Source organism: Maniola jurtina, chromosome 10, assembly GCF_905333055.1.
Source record: "Maniola jurtina chromosome 10, ilManJurt1.1, whole genome shotgun sequence".
Lineage (NCBI taxonomy): Eukaryota > Metazoa > Arthropoda > Insecta > Lepidoptera > Nymphalidae > Maniola > Maniola jurtina.
Window position 1 is genome coordinate 5186933 of NC_060038.1, and position 17140 is coordinate 5204072.

General features: G+C 35.5%; 1 protein-coding gene across 1 annotated transcript in view; it reads right to left on the reverse strand.

Moving 5' to 3' along the window:
• LOC123869010 (suppressor of lurcher protein 1-like) overlaps positions 1–9234 on the reverse strand; it is a 297510-nt gene extending 288276 nt beyond the window's left edge. Inside the window, exon 1 of the mRNA XM_045911732.1 lies at positions 8974–9234. The gene's annotated coding sequence lies outside the window, so the exon portion shown is untranslated. The remainder of the gene's footprint in view (positions 1–8973) is intronic.
• Between the last annotated feature and the right edge of the window lie 7906 nt (positions 9235–17140).

The window sequence follows — 17140 nt, forward strand, 5'->3', positions numbered from 1 at the left end:
GGGCTGTTGATGATGATGATGATACTGCAGTTAAATATTTGCTACGTATACATATACATTTAAAAAGGCAAAGAGTTCGGATAGGTAAGTACCTACTTACTCTTGACAATTTTTTTTTTTAATTTTAATCATCAATTATTCATCATCATGATTATCACCCGATAGATCACTGCTGAACCTAGATCTCTTGTATTAACTTCCACACGCCACAGTCTTGCGTCGCCCAAATCCAGCGGCTCGTTTGTTGTCGTCGGTCCACCTAATCTTCCGACGCTGCACTTTTCTATGTGAGGTTACTTTTCTAGCACCTTGGGACCCCACTACTACCTCTACCGGTTTTTAGAACTAAGTGCCCTGCCCATTGCCACTTCAGCTTCGCAACCTGTTGATCACTCTGGTTATCCTATGTATCTCCTAATTTTTGATTTAATCACTGACTTGATTACGCTAAAAATTTTAAAGTCATCTATTTAATTAATATAAATTTTACTACAGGTACCTCACATAATATTCCAATGACAAGGTTAGATCAAAACTATTCACCACTGCTCTACCGATAAAGTGGAAAAAGGCTAGATAGTTTGATCTCTCTAAACTTACCTTTTAAAGTTAGGCTATTCACTGAAGTAGTCTTCAAACTACCAGAAATAGGTACCTACTCGTAGACAGAGGATCTCAAGTGGAGCGGTCATCGGTATTCCCGCAGTTCAAATAAGGATCTCTTAAAAATGAAGTTATATTAAAATAGTTGGTAAGTTTTACCTATAAAATAAATTGGCCGCAAATGGTTTTAAGAAGATGAAACTTGTGGTCGATAATCGATATATGTTTAGAATTTATAAAACCCTATCAGACCTTGACTGCTAAGACCTAAGGCGAATCCCTTACTACTCCTTCCTAAGAACCTTTTGAAACGAATTATGAGTTTAGATCACGAAAATAAAAAAATAAAAATTTGGTGCTTCAGGTGATTCATGTTGTCCTTGATTGAGAAGATCGTTATAATGAAAACTGGTCAGTTTCGAGTCGGAATCACACACAAAGGGTTCCGTAACAATCGTGCAAGACAATATAACACTTACATTTTTTAATTTGCACGGCACCATTTTAAAAATGTATTACTAGATGATGCCCGCGACTTCGTCCACGTGAATTGGTTGTTTAAAAATCTCGTGGAGACTCTTTGATTTTCCGGGATAAAAAAGTAGCATATTACAATTTCTGGGATGCAACCTTTATACCTTTCATACAAATTGGTTAAACGGATGGGCCTTTATGAATCCCGTGAGAACTCTGATTTTTCGAGTTGAAAATAGCGTCCATCACCAGAATGTAGGCTCTAACTCTTAACCAAATATCAAAATCGGTTAAACTGTTAGGTCGTGAAAAGCTAGCAGACAGACACGCAACCTTTCGCATTTATAATATTAGGGTGGATTTGTTGTCATAGTGGCAATAGATATACACACTCTGTGATGTCAACTCTCTACCTATTATAGTTCATGAGAAATAGCCCACCGACAGACAGACAGATGGGCAACAAAATTATCCTATAAGGGTTCCTTTTTTTCTTTTGAGCTACGGAACCCTAAAAAAGAGCATTCATAGCTTAGCCAGTCAAGAGGTATTGATTACAAAATTGAGTTTACCGTCGCCGGTAGTCACGTAGACCGTAATTTGATTGCAACGGTCTCGCAATGCAATGCTATAAATCAATTTGTACTTGGTCTTGACATCCACTTTTCAAATTGGACATTTAACTGTCTAGAATTTTAGTTTAGTTCGACGGCTTCGGAGTATTTTTAACCCCCGACCCAAAAAAAGGGGTGTTATAAGTTTGACGTGTGTATCTGTGTACCTGTGTATCTCTGTATATGCCTGTGGCATCGTAGCTCCTAAACTAAATTAAATTTGAAAGTTATCAGCTCTTTTCTAGTTACTGTAACCTTCACTTGTCGGGGGTGTTATAAATTTTTAATTTACACTTGTAACTGGAACTATCTACAAGGCTCCGTGTCAAACCATGATGACCTAGTGGTTAAAGATGTCTGCCTGCTGTTCGTGAGGTCAGGAGTTCGATCCCGGGTACGCACCTTTAACGAGTTATGCGCGTTTTAAGCAATGAAATATTACTGGCCTTAGCGGTGAAGGTGACTAGAAAAGGAAAAAGGATTGTTTTTCTTCTGTTTTCTTTATTTATTTAAAAAAACAATTATAAAGTAAAAACCTGAGCAATTCTTTGATCGGAGTTTGTCAAAGGTATCGCAAAATAATGAGGTGAAAAAGTTTAAAAAAAAAACGGAAAATCTGAAGTTGCAACAAGGCAGTTTATGTAGGACCTGCAGTGTAGATCCTAGATTAAATACACAAGCCCGGCTGACTTTTGTAGAACGTTTGTTTATACAATGCGTAAATATATAAGCCTCGTGTTCAGAATACTTTCGGTAGTCGCTATTATGTCGCTACAAAAAGTCGCGGTGGGCAATTACCTTAACATTAGACTTTTTTTTCTCTCATCTGGCTTTACAAAGCTGAGCCAATGTCAAGTTTGTAGTTATTTGTAACAAGTTAATTAAACTATATAAGTACGGGCCCCGTCTGTGCCAGCGCTACATACGCACGGCCGGCCGACATCCGCACGGCACCCCCTTAGAGTGCTTTCCAGTCAGTTTTGTCAAAAAAAAAACACTCTAAAAAGGCAGAGCACGCCCGCCAGGAAACACCAACATAGACGAAGTCCAACATTAGACTTTCAGAGATGTCGGAACTGATTGTTAATTACACAATTTTCAAACGTTAATTAAATGAAATATCGTTTTGAAATAATTCGCCACATAACGGTAGCACTGCGGTGGTCTTTCATCAAATTTCTACTGGAATGAATGAGAAATTTCACCGTGTCCTTTGTAATGTAATTAATCAAATTTGAAACAATTTTGAAACCGCGGGGTATAAACGGTATTTTATGTTTTAAATAATTAAAATAAATTTCTGTAAAAGTTCACGACCAATTAGCAATATTTGGTTAAACAACAAGTAAGATAGAAATGAAACAAAATGGACCAAATTATTACATTTTTGAGCTTCATTATGCGAAACACTGTGAAAATTGTATGTGACAATACTTTGAAAAGGTTTCTTACCTGCTAACGGTATTAAATTCAATCATCATCATCATCACTCTATCGCCAACTCCGGCCCACGGGTCTCCTCTCAAAATAAGGAGGCTATTCCACCACGCTGGACAAGTGCGGATTGGCAGATTTCGCACATTTTTGAGAACATTACGGACTCTCAGATATTATGTAGGTTTCCTCTCGATGTTTTCTTTCACCGTTAAACAAGTGATATTTAATCGCTTGTGCAGTGTGTATGTAGTGTTGATGAAATAACTTTAACTTAAAGTTTGTGTTATTTTATGAAGCTTTTTGTAACGTTGTACTAATACTCTACAGCCGCTAAGAGACATAAAATATACCGCTATAGTATAGCAGAATCTCAAGTAGCGTTCTTGAAAAGTGTAGGTACGGTCGAAGGGTCGTCGCTAAATTTTTTCCGGTAACTGAGCTTTGAAAGACAGTTTTTAGGGTTCCGTACCTCAAAAGGAAAAACGGAACCCTTATAGAATCACTTTGTTGTCTGTCTGTCTGTCTGTCCCTTCGTCGCGTCTGTCAAGAAAACCGAAGTATAGGGTACTTCCCGTTGACCTAGAATCATGAAATTTGGCATATAGGTAGGTCTTATAGCATAAGTAAAGGAATAAATCTGAAAATTGTGATATTGTGGTTACATAACAAAAAAAAATTAAAATGTGTTTTAATTTTCAAAGTAAGATATCTATACCAAGTGGGGTATCATATGAAAGGGCTTTACTTCTACATTCTAAAACTGATTTTTATTTATTTTTAAGCATAATAGTTTTTGATTTATCGTACAAAATTTCGGAAAAAATACCCGAATACGGAACTCGGTGTGCGAATCTGACTCGCACTTGGCCGATTTTTATTGAGCATTGAGACTCTTCACGTCAGCGGCGTTTATCTGATAAGTTTTCATGTAGAAACAGATTTTTCAATGATTTCTACTTTCTCATTGTTGAAGCACTTTGCGTAGGTATTTATGTTCGCATTGTTTTTTAAGATTCGGTATTGGAAGGGCTTAGTAATAGAGTCCCTCTATTACTAAACCTCCGCTGTCCGTCGTCTGTCCGTCCATACGTCTGTCTGTCTGTCAGCACGCTGTATCTCTCGAACTGCAATAGTTAGAGAGTTGAAATTTTTACAAAGTATGTATTTCTATCGCCGCTAAAATGAAAAATAATTCAAAATTGAAAATGACGCGTGAATTAATAAAATCAAAAAGTATCTAATCCTGCCCAGGGGTTTTTCATCGTATCGAACTTTATACACCTGAAGATTATTTTTTTCTTTAAAGTCTACTTCTATCTAATTAGTAGAGACTTTATTTTGTATAGGTATTGCAACCATTAGTTGGTATCAAATAACGGGTCAGTAAATAAATTTATTTCAGAGTAATTTCATGATAAATGATATTTTGTCGACAAATTTATACTCCAATTATCTATTTAATTAAATATAGAACAAAGGCATTTCAAATAATTGAATTATTCGTGTTTTAGTGGGAACGCGCGGTACGATTGAATGAATATTTAATTTATGGTTTAAACATTAACTGAGCGTACATTATAGCCAGTATAATATATGTCAGGGTATTTTCTTTTCAACACATTCAAATAAAAGTATTTTATTTTTGTAAGCAAATGTGAAGAAGACGTTGGAATTCTAATAAACCTTCCCATGACTGGGAGTAAGGTGTGATTGTAAATACTAGAGCGTAGCATTAAAAAAATAATACAATAATGCTTAACTTTGTGTAGATAGGAATTTACTATTATAATATGTAAAAAAATACTTTTTAAAATATAATATTTAAGATAGCATTTGACTTCATCGCACCCGATGGTAAGTGAAGATGCAACCTATTCGGCAAACTTTCCTATAAGATGCATATTCATTCTTGATTTAATAGTATCCAAGTTACATTTCAGTTAGACTTAATAATAATAACCTAAAATAATACAGGTAAGTGTACTAGCATACCATCCTTACTTTGTGGTACTAGTATAAAACCGTAAATTAAATGCAGTTATATTTAGAAAACTGGTGATAATTTTTCAACCACGAATAAACGAGATCTACTTTTGTATGTTTTTCTTTTACTCATTCATATAAAACTCTTAGATCTGCAAAATAAATTGGTTCAATTTAGGTATCCTTACTACTTTACTAGTATTATAAATGCGAAAGTGTGATTGTCTGTCCATCTGTTAGATTTTCACAGGCCGTCCCGTTTCTCAAATCCCGGGAAAGGACTTAGGCTTCTTTTTATCACTGAAAATCAAAGAGTTCCCATGGGTTTGAAGTCGTGGGCGTCATCTAGTAGGTATAGGTAGGTATGTATAAACCAGCTCACACTCACTTTTTATTGGAGTAAAACAATAAACGCTAAAATAAATTGGTTCCTCGGAAGTAAGGCAAAACTGAAACTTGGTAAGAATGTAATAATCTTGACATACAGGAAGGGTCAGCGGAAGTTAAGGGTAGCCATTAATAACCACACCTGCCTCGCGACCACTTTGGAGAAGTGGTATTGATATTCAGATTTGCGTGTTTTAGATATCTAGATCGTTATACATACTAGGCAAGTATATAGGCATACTTAAAATTCTAGTAAAGTGTGAGTCAGACCTGCACAAGAAGGGTTCCGCACCATCATACAAAAAAGAACACTTTTTTTTATGTAACCGTAAATTAACGGTTTTCAGGCTTTTTCCGTTATTTTATTTTATTTTATTATACGCATAAGACAATGCTACCTGCCAAATTTCAAGATTCTAGGTCAACTGGAAGTATCCTATAGGTTTTGATTCCCTCCCCCTTGACTGACACGTCAGACAATGAAGTGATCCTATAATAATAATAATTTTATAAGGGTTTCTTATTCTTTTGGAGGTACGGAATCCTTAAAAAACAATAAATAAAACTAAAAATCAAGCAAATCAAAATAAACGGACAACAATGTTCAGTAATACTCCCAATTTTACCTCATCTGCTGCTGATAGAAAGAAAACAAATACATGCATCTATGTTCGTTCGTTCGTTACCTATGCGTGTACGTATCGTTCAAGAATATGTGTTAACGAGTACTTAAAACAAACTAAAAGAAAGTAAATGAGAACAGCGTTGACACAGGGCGGCAACGGAAGTGTATTATAAAAGGGCATTAATAACCTCTCCAGACACGCGAATATCACATGGAAGAATCGATTTTGCTATTCAAATTTAGAATATGCTGTAAGGTGAAAGATCTGTCTGAGAAATACTGTGTACTGATGATGTTGTTGGATTCTAGGTCATTCTTGTCAACGATAGCCTTCCACTTCTGGGTGTTAGGTCTCTCGTAGCGATTTTCAAATAAATCTTATGTCGATCAATATCCAGTGGTTTCCTGGAATTAGTTTGATTCGGTATATTGATCTAGTGGAAGTCTAACAATGATGCGCTTCCCCATTTCACCATTACAGCATCTTGGCTGCAAAACTTCTAACGGTTCCTCAAACTATGGTGCCTAACGCATCACCATTGGCTTACGTTAGTTACAATCTGTGCCATACGAAGTGTATCTTACTAGGTATATCACACTAATAAGTATAATTTATAAATGTGACGATGTTGGGATGTTTGTTACTCCACAATTCACGACACAATGATTGAACCGACTTAGGGTGAAAATAGCTTATACCCTGACTTAACATACATATAGCTTACTTTACATTTTAACCCGGAAAATCAAAGAGTTTAAACACGATTGTTAAAATCCACACGGATAGTGTCGCGGGCATGATCTAGTACGTAGGTACGTGATAGTTTAAACCACATAGGTATCATAAAGTTATAACTGTAGTTAGAGCTTTATGTTATGTTGCTACGAAACAGACTGAAAGTGCAAAATAAATTATGAACACATTACAACTCTGATAAATTAAAATAACACATTTAAACTTAAACATTGTAGAGTTACTCAAAAACAGACTTTCTTCCAAAGGAATAACGGTCATAACATGTGCACAAAGCATATCAAGTATAACCACGATATAAGTTTCAGGGTTATATATAAAATGCAGTCACGTAATAGCTTACTTGGCTTAGATCTTATCACTCAGTAACACGATACGTGCTGAATATTTACTGTGCTGCGTACAGCTACAGTAAACGATATGGGTAGTGAATTCTACCGCAGCTTGGAACTGTTAAAATGAGATATGAAACTTAGCAGCAGTCTCTCTATCACTCGCTCCATACAAACGTAATTTGGTTCTCATTTGACGGCCTTTTTGGCGCAGTGGTAAGCACTGTTGTCTTATTAGTGAGTGGTCCGGCAGGGCTTTAGAGTTTTATAATTTCTAAATTTCTGGTATGGTCTGGTGGGAGACTTCGGCCGTGTGAAAAGTGATTTAGTTCCGGTACGATGCCGTGTAAAAACCAAAGGAATATGGGTTTAATAAAAACTGCCAACCCCTTCCAGGTTAGCCCGCTTCCATCTTAGACTGCATCATCACCTACCACCAGGTGAGATTGCAGTCAAGGGCTAACTTGTATCTGAATAAATAAAAAAATATATTTACTTATCAATCAAACTCGATCTAATTTTTTAAACACTTTCTAGAAACTAATATCTATGGCTATGGTTTGCCGGATTTCCGTAAAAATAAAAAGTTTTTAAGTTCCACGGATTTAAAGATGTCTGTGTAAATTATTGAGACCGTGTAACTTTGAAACTCAATGTTTTAACGGTGATCTAAAAAAAACCACAGACGTAGATAAGAAATTAGTATTAGTAGATAGAATTCCTAGAAATTATCTTCAAAATAGAGGCAAACTAAGTTTGTATGGAACGTACTACGAGTAAACCTCTCCTAAGGCACTGTTTATACAGAAGCAGCTATAGTCGAAAGCGTGGCGTGCACCATAGGCAATGTATGTATCAGATTTTACTATTTACTACCCATCCACAGATACTATTCCGTCACTCCTATATTATTCAATGTTTATACCGGAATATCAAAGAATTCCTACGGGATTTTTTCTAAAAACCTTATTCTCCGTGTACAAACTTGCAGGCATTAATACAGTTATTTTAAGGAATAACAGCTGTTATCACTAAGAATTTAAATGCCATGCCTTAAGTGCTTGGAGCCTTTTAGTGGAATTAGTAAAAAGTACTTATTGCAGTGCATAAAAATCTGCATTAAGCACTTAAGTAAATTATAAGGTCAGGATAAGAATACAACAAAGTTGCGTCATCTTAAGTGATTGCTTAAATTCTTGAAGCCGTTTAGTAATATAACAATTCTCAACAAAAGAGCCTTTGACTGTAATCTTTGCTGGTGATAAGTGGACGATGCTGTCTAACACCGAAACCTGAAAAAGGTATGGCGGTTTTTTTAAATACGAATCACAATATACCCTAACTGGTATTATATGCAGAACATACCAGATGCTAAATCGTTTGGCCGGTAAGGTAACTGGCCACGGCCGAAGTCGCCCACTAGATAAATACAATGAATATTTACTCGTATAATCAGCTTAGCCCTTGAATTTATCGGGTCAAGCACAACTTGGATTGATGTTTCATGGTAATCGGTGTAGTGGTTTTCGTCGATGATCGTTTAGATTTAAAAAAAACGGATAAACTACGTAATATTACTAATAGTGGAGATTAAAAGTAAGTACTAATTGTATTTTCCGTACTTTTTTCTTCTGTTTTTTAATATATTTTTTTTAATCGAAAGCCCTTGCTATAACATAAAATGTAACCCAAAAATACTTAAAAGTTACTGAACTGATTCATAATATTAATTCGTTGTTTAATTTAAAAATATCTAGTACTCACCATAGATTAATTATTTATGAAATGGCCTCAAATAGACACAGTAATCTATTCAAACATTTAATTTTTTCCTTAACCACTAAACACAATTGGAACGTACACAATCGATACTATTTAATTTCCCCACAAAGTTCGGACAAGCTTTGAATTATTTATTGAAAGAACGACTCACGATTTGGTATTTTTGTACTACGAAACAAAGTTAAGCCGTAACGAACCGTAGCGGCGTAGTGCTACGGCGTAGACGATCGCCCGGTTTCGTAGAGCGCGTGGCACTGAAGGCTACGGTCAGTTCTTAGGGCCTAAGCACACACGATACTTGAAGCATCAGTCATCGATGATTTTATAGCTGTTCTTGATCGATCGAAGTTAGAACTCTTGACTGTGCACATTTGATCTTTGTTTTGGAAGCCAGTCTACTTATTTCACGTTTTCACTTCGATTTAGTCGCTCTAGTTCCTGTAAAAGGACGTGTGGCCCAGTTGCGACGTTAATAGAAGTTCATTACTGGATGGGTGACTGAATTTGGGGGTCAGAATTTGGCTGGTTCGTTTTCTCTGTGCCCCGGATGGCATCTTAAGCCGTCGGTCCCAGATATCATTTCTAGCATCTCGTTATGATCGCTAACCTATGAGTCACAATCACGTTCTCACTGTCGAGTTGAATGCGAAAAGATCTTGAATCTATCGCATTATTATCAACGCAGAAGTTGCTAATATTTCTGATGCTGGAAAGTTTTATTCTTGCCTATTGTTTGATAAAATTTCCTACAGATTAGTAACAAAATATTTCCGATGCTAAAAGTTTTTATTGCATGTGCTTTATCTTTACCGTACTTTCAACCAAGAGGTTGCTAGGATTACCCTCTGTCAACCCTCAAAGCTAACGTATTGTTCATACAAAACATTACGTGGGAGTGAGTAACGGTAAAAATAAATATTGTTTTAGCCCTTCATACTCGAGCTATACTTGTATTTATAACTTAAGGGGCCGTATAATATTGTTGAGTACATTGGACTGTGACAAAATGATAGAAGGTCGTGAATCCTTATCATAATGGCATATGTATGAATCCCGGGCATTGGGTCTCACGCTTTAGCGTGGCTTTATACATCACGATCATTGATCACGACTCGACTATTTGTTTCGTTGCAATGTATGGAGCCAGATCAATGGCAAAATAATTAGCCTTCGACATAAAATCATATTAATATCATCATCATCAATCCATTGCCGGTTCACTACTGAACTTGGGTCTCTTCTCAGAATTAGAAGGGTCTATTCACCACCACGCTGGTAAAGACTGGATTGGCATACTACAAACCTTTAAAAGAATATCATGGAGAACACTCATGCTAGCAGGTTTTTTCACGATATTTTCCAAAACCATTAAAACAAGTTATATTAAATTACTTAAAACGAACATAGCTCCAAGAAAAACAAAGAGAATCGAAGATAATATATTGCACTTCAATTCTCGCAGCAAAGGATTCCATAGCAGGATAGGATATGAATTTTGCGCTGGGACCCTTTTTAATAGAACAAGCGCAAGTGCAACAATTCACTCAAATTAGCGAAGAGAAGTGCTGCTTCTATGAAGAATTCTTCTTCTTCTGTGAAGCTACAATTTATTAATGCCGTGGGTCTGATGGCAAGAAAAATGCGCTGAAATGCTCTAATGCTAGTTAAAACCCTACACATGTTTTTTCGCTTGCTGCGCATTAAACAATTGCTTGTGGAAAGTCAAAGTCAAAGTCATTCATTCAAATTGGGTACTATTGGATACTATGCGACAAGACTACTGTAGCCCTATATAATAGTTATTACGGGAATACGACTATTTATCAAGATTTTTTTTATATTATTGCTTACAATTGAACTACAAGTATAATGGACGTTATTACCCTACTTACCTACAAGTATAGGCTGGTAAATATCATGTGCCTTGGTCTAGTTAAAGGTGTCACGCGAGATATGAGACCGATTACTAATTAATACACCATTACCATTCCGAGGCCCCTAGTATTCGTGTCCAGTGTAAAATACCAGCATACTACAACAACTAGGCAAAAACTCTTTTAATATGAACAAAAAAATAAAAAAAAATAACCGTATTTTAAACTGTGGTGGATGGAGTTTAATCAATGCAATGGTTTACTGTTTAGGGTGCGTTCCCAATCTGTCATGACGATAAATAATCGTGCAGTTTACAGCGTCATAGCTTGTATATTTGAATGGAGGTGTTCAGATATAGGACGGCACGATTCACTGTCGCCCACGACTCTTTTCTAACAACGACACAACGATAAATTATGGTGACGACATAGTGGAAACGCGCCATTACTTTTTTTTAAATATTTTTTTCTATATCTACGTTAAATATAAAGAATAAACTGTGTTTTTTTGTTTATTTTGGTTCGTTTTTTCATATTATTATTTGAGAACTTTTACTGTATCATCAATATTTATTGACCAATAATATTCTCAAGTGGTCAAATTGGCGGACAAATTGCAATAATTTTATTTATACTTAGTTTTAATAATTTAATTAATTCTATTAATTATTATCAATCCCTGAGAAGTCTGAGAGACAAATAAATAAGATAGCATTGACTAATGCATATATATTATATGCATTACGTGCATTTAGGTCCCATAGGAACTCTTTGAGTATCCTGAATAAAAAGAAATCTCTATCCATTTCCGGGATGCAGGCAACCCTGTAGCTGTAGTTCAAAATTGGTTGAATGGACGGGCTGTGAAACGGTAACAGACAGACATACTTTCGCATTTATAATATTAGTAAGTATATAGACAAATTCAATTTATTGTCAGTCATTTGAAATTGGTGTGGCAGTCCGTATTTTGCGTCAATGCAGTGGTTTGATCACCTAGTTTCGCAAACCGCATTAATTAATACAAGAACATTAGATTAGGTTTGTACTTACCTATAACTATATAACTAGGCTCAGCTGCAAATCATTATTAATATTAACAGAAACAAATGATTATTATACAATACACTGCACAAATCATATCAATAATTACTATAAAATCAGTTTATCATATTAATATGGTTTTTTAAAACGGGCTCTAATGTTGCCTGTTTTGCATGATTTTAATTCAAACATGTTGATAGAATCATTATTAATCTAATTTTTATGTAGGTATAGAGCTCTAACTATAGTAGGCAAAAGGTAAGATACAAGTTACTCTCCTCCGCTTCGCACGAAGGGTCTAACCTTCTCCAAAGTCTGGAATGAAGAGTGGAAGAGTGGAATATTTTATATATTAATGTAGGTACTTTCGTCGAGAGTTTTTCAAAATGACAGTAGAAACTGTATTAAAATCTAGCGAAAATCAGAATCTAGAAAAAATACTATATTAGGAGCAAATAAAATAAAAAAGTAAAGTTCTAGCATAGTTTTGAAAATTTTATGAGATAATAAAATGACAATGTAATATAATAATCTAGTTCACGTGTCGTTACACAGTTTGAAGTGTGGCATTAAGATGAAATTAGTGTAATTAACACATCGTCTTAGTTTACTCAATAAGGGTTGTGCAACTAAATAGGAAGCTCTTACATTTAAGTGGAAACCCGTGTCAATTTCCATTTAAGCTGGGCTTATGAACTGTGGTAGGTACGATCTTCAATTATTTACGTTATGAGTGTTTACTTACAATAGCAACCCTTCGGAAAAGATTAATGAAGTTCATTTGATTATTTGTATACGAATGAAAAAGCGAAATACAAAGTTTTGGCGTAGATTAGTTCTTGTGGTATAGCAGAAGTACAAAAATTATCAGTCTACCTATCAGTCTGTAACTGGATGGCTTTCCAAACTTTAAAGGTCAGAATTTTGGCATTTTCCACACTTCACATTGAAAAAAAAAGTTGCCTTTGGTCTAGCTTATTTTCATTGACCTCTAATATTAATCGATAACCTTATGGTCAAAACAACAAATTAAATATTATTTTCTAAACTTGATCTCGAAATATCCTGAACTAATAACAAAATTTTGATATACAATCCAAGTAAGAACCTGCAGTCTGTTTTTGGTTTAAAATAATAAGCAGGTATATTAATTAGTACCGTCACTACCGTGCCTTAGTATCACGACCATGCTAGACGAAGAGATTCTTATTTTCTACATTGTACAACTTATAAGATATGACTGGTGTAAATTTAATAAATTTTCTTCAAACAAAGCTATTTTAAAACAATTGAAAACACCTATAAATTACAAAAAAAAAAACGCATATAAATTATTAGTCCATTTGTAAGTTCTACGATGCTACGTACACAAAAACTCAAACTCATAAAACCCCTCTTCTACATGCATTGTGTGTTAAAAAGAAGAAAGACATGGTTAAAATTTCTTTTATCTGATGTCCGAACCTACTGAATTATTAATACTTATACTCGGAAGCTACATAACTCAAAATCTAAAACACCCCCTACACAAAAACCTCTATAAGAAAACTAGAAAAGAGCTGATAACTTTCAAACGGCTGAACTGATTTTCTTCGATTATAGCTAAGAACACTCTCGATCCAGGCAAACAAAAAAAACTAAATTAAAATCGATTCATTCGTTTAGGAGCTACAACACCACTGACAGATACACAGATACACAAATACACACGTCAAAATTATAACACCCCTCTTTTTGGATCGGGGCTAGTAAACAATTTCATCTGCGACGTCAGTAGGTATCGCGGGATACACAAATACAGTTTGGGTGGATTTGTAAACGTGCAGAGCGCAAATTGTGCATTGAAACTTGGCAACCGGACAACAGTTACAAACAGATTGCCTTATTGGCTTTCAGCATCTGGAATATATTAATTTGAACTTTTTTAACGTTCCTTTTTATAAAAAAACTAATTTAAATTCAGATTGCTTACGCTGGACTAACCGTTTAGCAGCCGGGAGTCTTAATTTTTAACCCCGACCCAAAAAGAGGGGTGTTATAAGTTTGACGTGTGTATCTGTGTATCTGTCTGTGGCATCGTAGCTCCTAAACTATTGAACCGATTTTAATTTAGTTTTTTTTTGTTTGAAAGGTGGCTTGATCGAGAGTGTTCTTAGCTTAGTTGGTGTTCTTAGTTATAATCTGAGAAAATCGCTTCAGCTGTTTGAAAGTTATCAGCTCTTTTCTAGTTACTTTAACCTCCACTTGTCGGGGGTGTTATAAATTTTTAATTTACACTTGTATATTTTATAGATGGAATAATATTTTATTGCTATTGAACATAAAGTCACGATGAATAAATGTTTCAACTCCCCAGTTTAGCGGGCTGGTTGCTCCAAGCTGTTCTGGGTACTGGTAACAATATCCGGTCCAAACCACGTCTTTTCCAGCGACCATCGATTCTGCAGTAAACATGACCTACCCACTGTCGCTTCAGCTTGTTAATCATTCTTCACCAAAAAATTGCCAATCAGTGACGATTTCCGGCGGAAATGAAAAAAGAGCTGTTAGGAGGTACTATAAGAGATTAACGAAAAAGGATACTTTCATTAAAAATTTGGACCATTCAAAGCTAATAAAATAAAAACGTCACTGATGTAACCTTGAAGTTTTCCCTAACCCATCCCAAAATCGCCCAACACGCCTAAAAAGTGTTACCTTCAAAAATCTTCCTTGAAAAGTTAGAAAGGTTTAAAGTCATTAAGAAGTAACACCTTTTAAAATATTCACTTTCGTTTATTTTGTAAGCGGGCGTTGGCGGCCATATTTTAGAGTGCGGAAATTTAATTATGTCGAGGGACTCGTGAATAGCCCCTTGGAGACAACTAGCGTGCAAAAGTGCTAACATTATTTCCGAGAATAAACACTAAACGTTGTTTTTTGTAAGCTTTCGCAGGTTTTGGTCCGTTTACACCCAGATTACTTTTTATTGTATTATTTTTATCAAATCGAGGCCATATCGCGCATGTTTAATAAATTTTCATAGAAGAACTCGTCTTTGCATTCAGTTTCACACACAAGTTATAATAATTGCAGCATAATATTATATTTTGAAAAGATAAATAGAAAGAACTACATTGTATTAAGATTGTAAGTATATGGCACATGCCGTCTGAAAAACCCTTATCTTGACTATGAATTCCAGTGTTAATCTCAAGTACAAAGATGGGTGGAGAGGTGGTGGTGGCAATTGAATGGTGACTTTGAACAAAGTGCAGTATTTCCCAAACAAAGTCGTTACGGTGTTTCCACTGAAGGCCATGACGCGCAAGGGAGCCATTATTAGAGACAGAGTTTACTCGCTTGAATTAATTAGAGAGGTCACTATTATGTGGGAAAAACGAACTGCACCTCCTAAGAGACTAAAAGTATGGATCGCCATATTGTTATATTTTTGTATATCAGTTTAAAAATTCAAAGCTGCTTTTAAATTAAAGGGTTGTACGCGCGTGCGACCAATCAAAAATGTAGCAGATAAAATTTACACTGTAAGAAATATAGTTTGTAAATTTTGGACGAAACTACTCATCCGATTTCAAAAATAATTTCACTGATAGCTACTACCTCACTGTAAGCTGATACCTAATATCTAGACTGCAAATATATCGTGGATAAAGTCGTGGTCAAAAGCTAGTCAAAAACTAATAATATAAACGAATAAAAGATCAGTTTGAATATTTTTGTTTTTCGCAAGTATCCACATAATCGCTTGTAGTAAAATATACGTTCTTGTAAACTTGCAAAGAATTTTGACTAAGTATTTGTAGAAATTATTTCTATTTGCATTTTCATGAAATAGTACTCTAGGTCCGCGAAAATTTAAATTTTCTGCTGTCAAAACAAACGGAGACAAATTACGAGCGAAAGTCGAGTGTACATAAAATATAAAGTCCACACCCAAAAGGGTTCTGAATTGTAAAAGGGAGCTGCAGTGCCACGTAAATGTTATGAGAGCATTTGGCTGCTAACCAGGGGACAAACAATGCAACTGGGAAATCTGCTTACTACTGAAATTCGAATTCAAACATAAGAATCTTACGCCACCCAAATCTGAATTGTTCTAGACTCTGGAGCGCTTTCTTAGCGAATGCTATTATAAACTTTGGTAAGAAGGTATTTGTTTTTCCAACTTTATCTTGGGCTCAAGGCAAATTGGGATAGACTCGTAGCAAAGCCACGGGTTTTCCCAAAATATTACGATGTGCACCTGCGTGCCCAAAAAGAGTTCTATGTTTGTATGTGAGTTTCTTTGTTCCACCATAGCTTCTTATGCCTAAACATATTTGGATGTACTCGGTATCGTTCAAACCCTTACATCATCCTGAGTAACACGGGGTATAATTTTTTTTAAACTTCTGTATGGCAGAGCAGTATTGTTTTTAATTTTTTAATTAGGTACTACTTGTATATCCACATTCATGCGCGTCCAGCACTGCAAGCATAACTGTTACGGCAACGTTTTCTCGATGCGTCAAGTAACGCAACTAAAAAGCTGCGAGGAAGCCATTTTGCGCTGATTGTGTTTGCTGCTGCACTGGCTGTTGGTTGCAAGGAATTTAGACAATAGTATTTTTCACAATACGCTTATACTACGTGTACAAGTGTATGATGATAGCCCAATTCCAATAAATATGCTTGCCAGTAAACAAGTGTAAATTAAAAATTTATAACACCCCCGACAAGTGAAGGTTACAGTAACTAGAAAAGAGCTGATAACTTTCAAACGGCTAAACCGATTTTGTTGGATTATAGCTAAGAACACTCTCGATCAAGCCCCCTTTCAAACAAAAACAAAGTATTTTAAAATCGGTTCATTAGTTTAGGAGCTACGATGCCACAGACAGATACACAGATACACACGTCAAACTTATAACACCCCTCTTTTTGGGTCGGGGGTTAAAAAGCCTTGTAAAGCTTTTTTTGATTTTATTTCATTTAAACTAGTCTAAAACTAAAAACTCTTACAAGCGTTTGAAGCACACCAAACTAGTAAAACAGAGCAAACTAATACGAAACTGGAAACAAAGAGATCGGAATAAAATCCCAAAAATCGGGACAAGAGCCGTTCAAGGCTAATGCTTGTTGTTGAACACGAGATTTTCGCGAGTTGGAAACTGTAAAACGCGACCACTAACCTCATCGTAATAGCCTAGTGGCTAAAACGTTGGGCTTCTATTAGGAGGTCGGGGTCT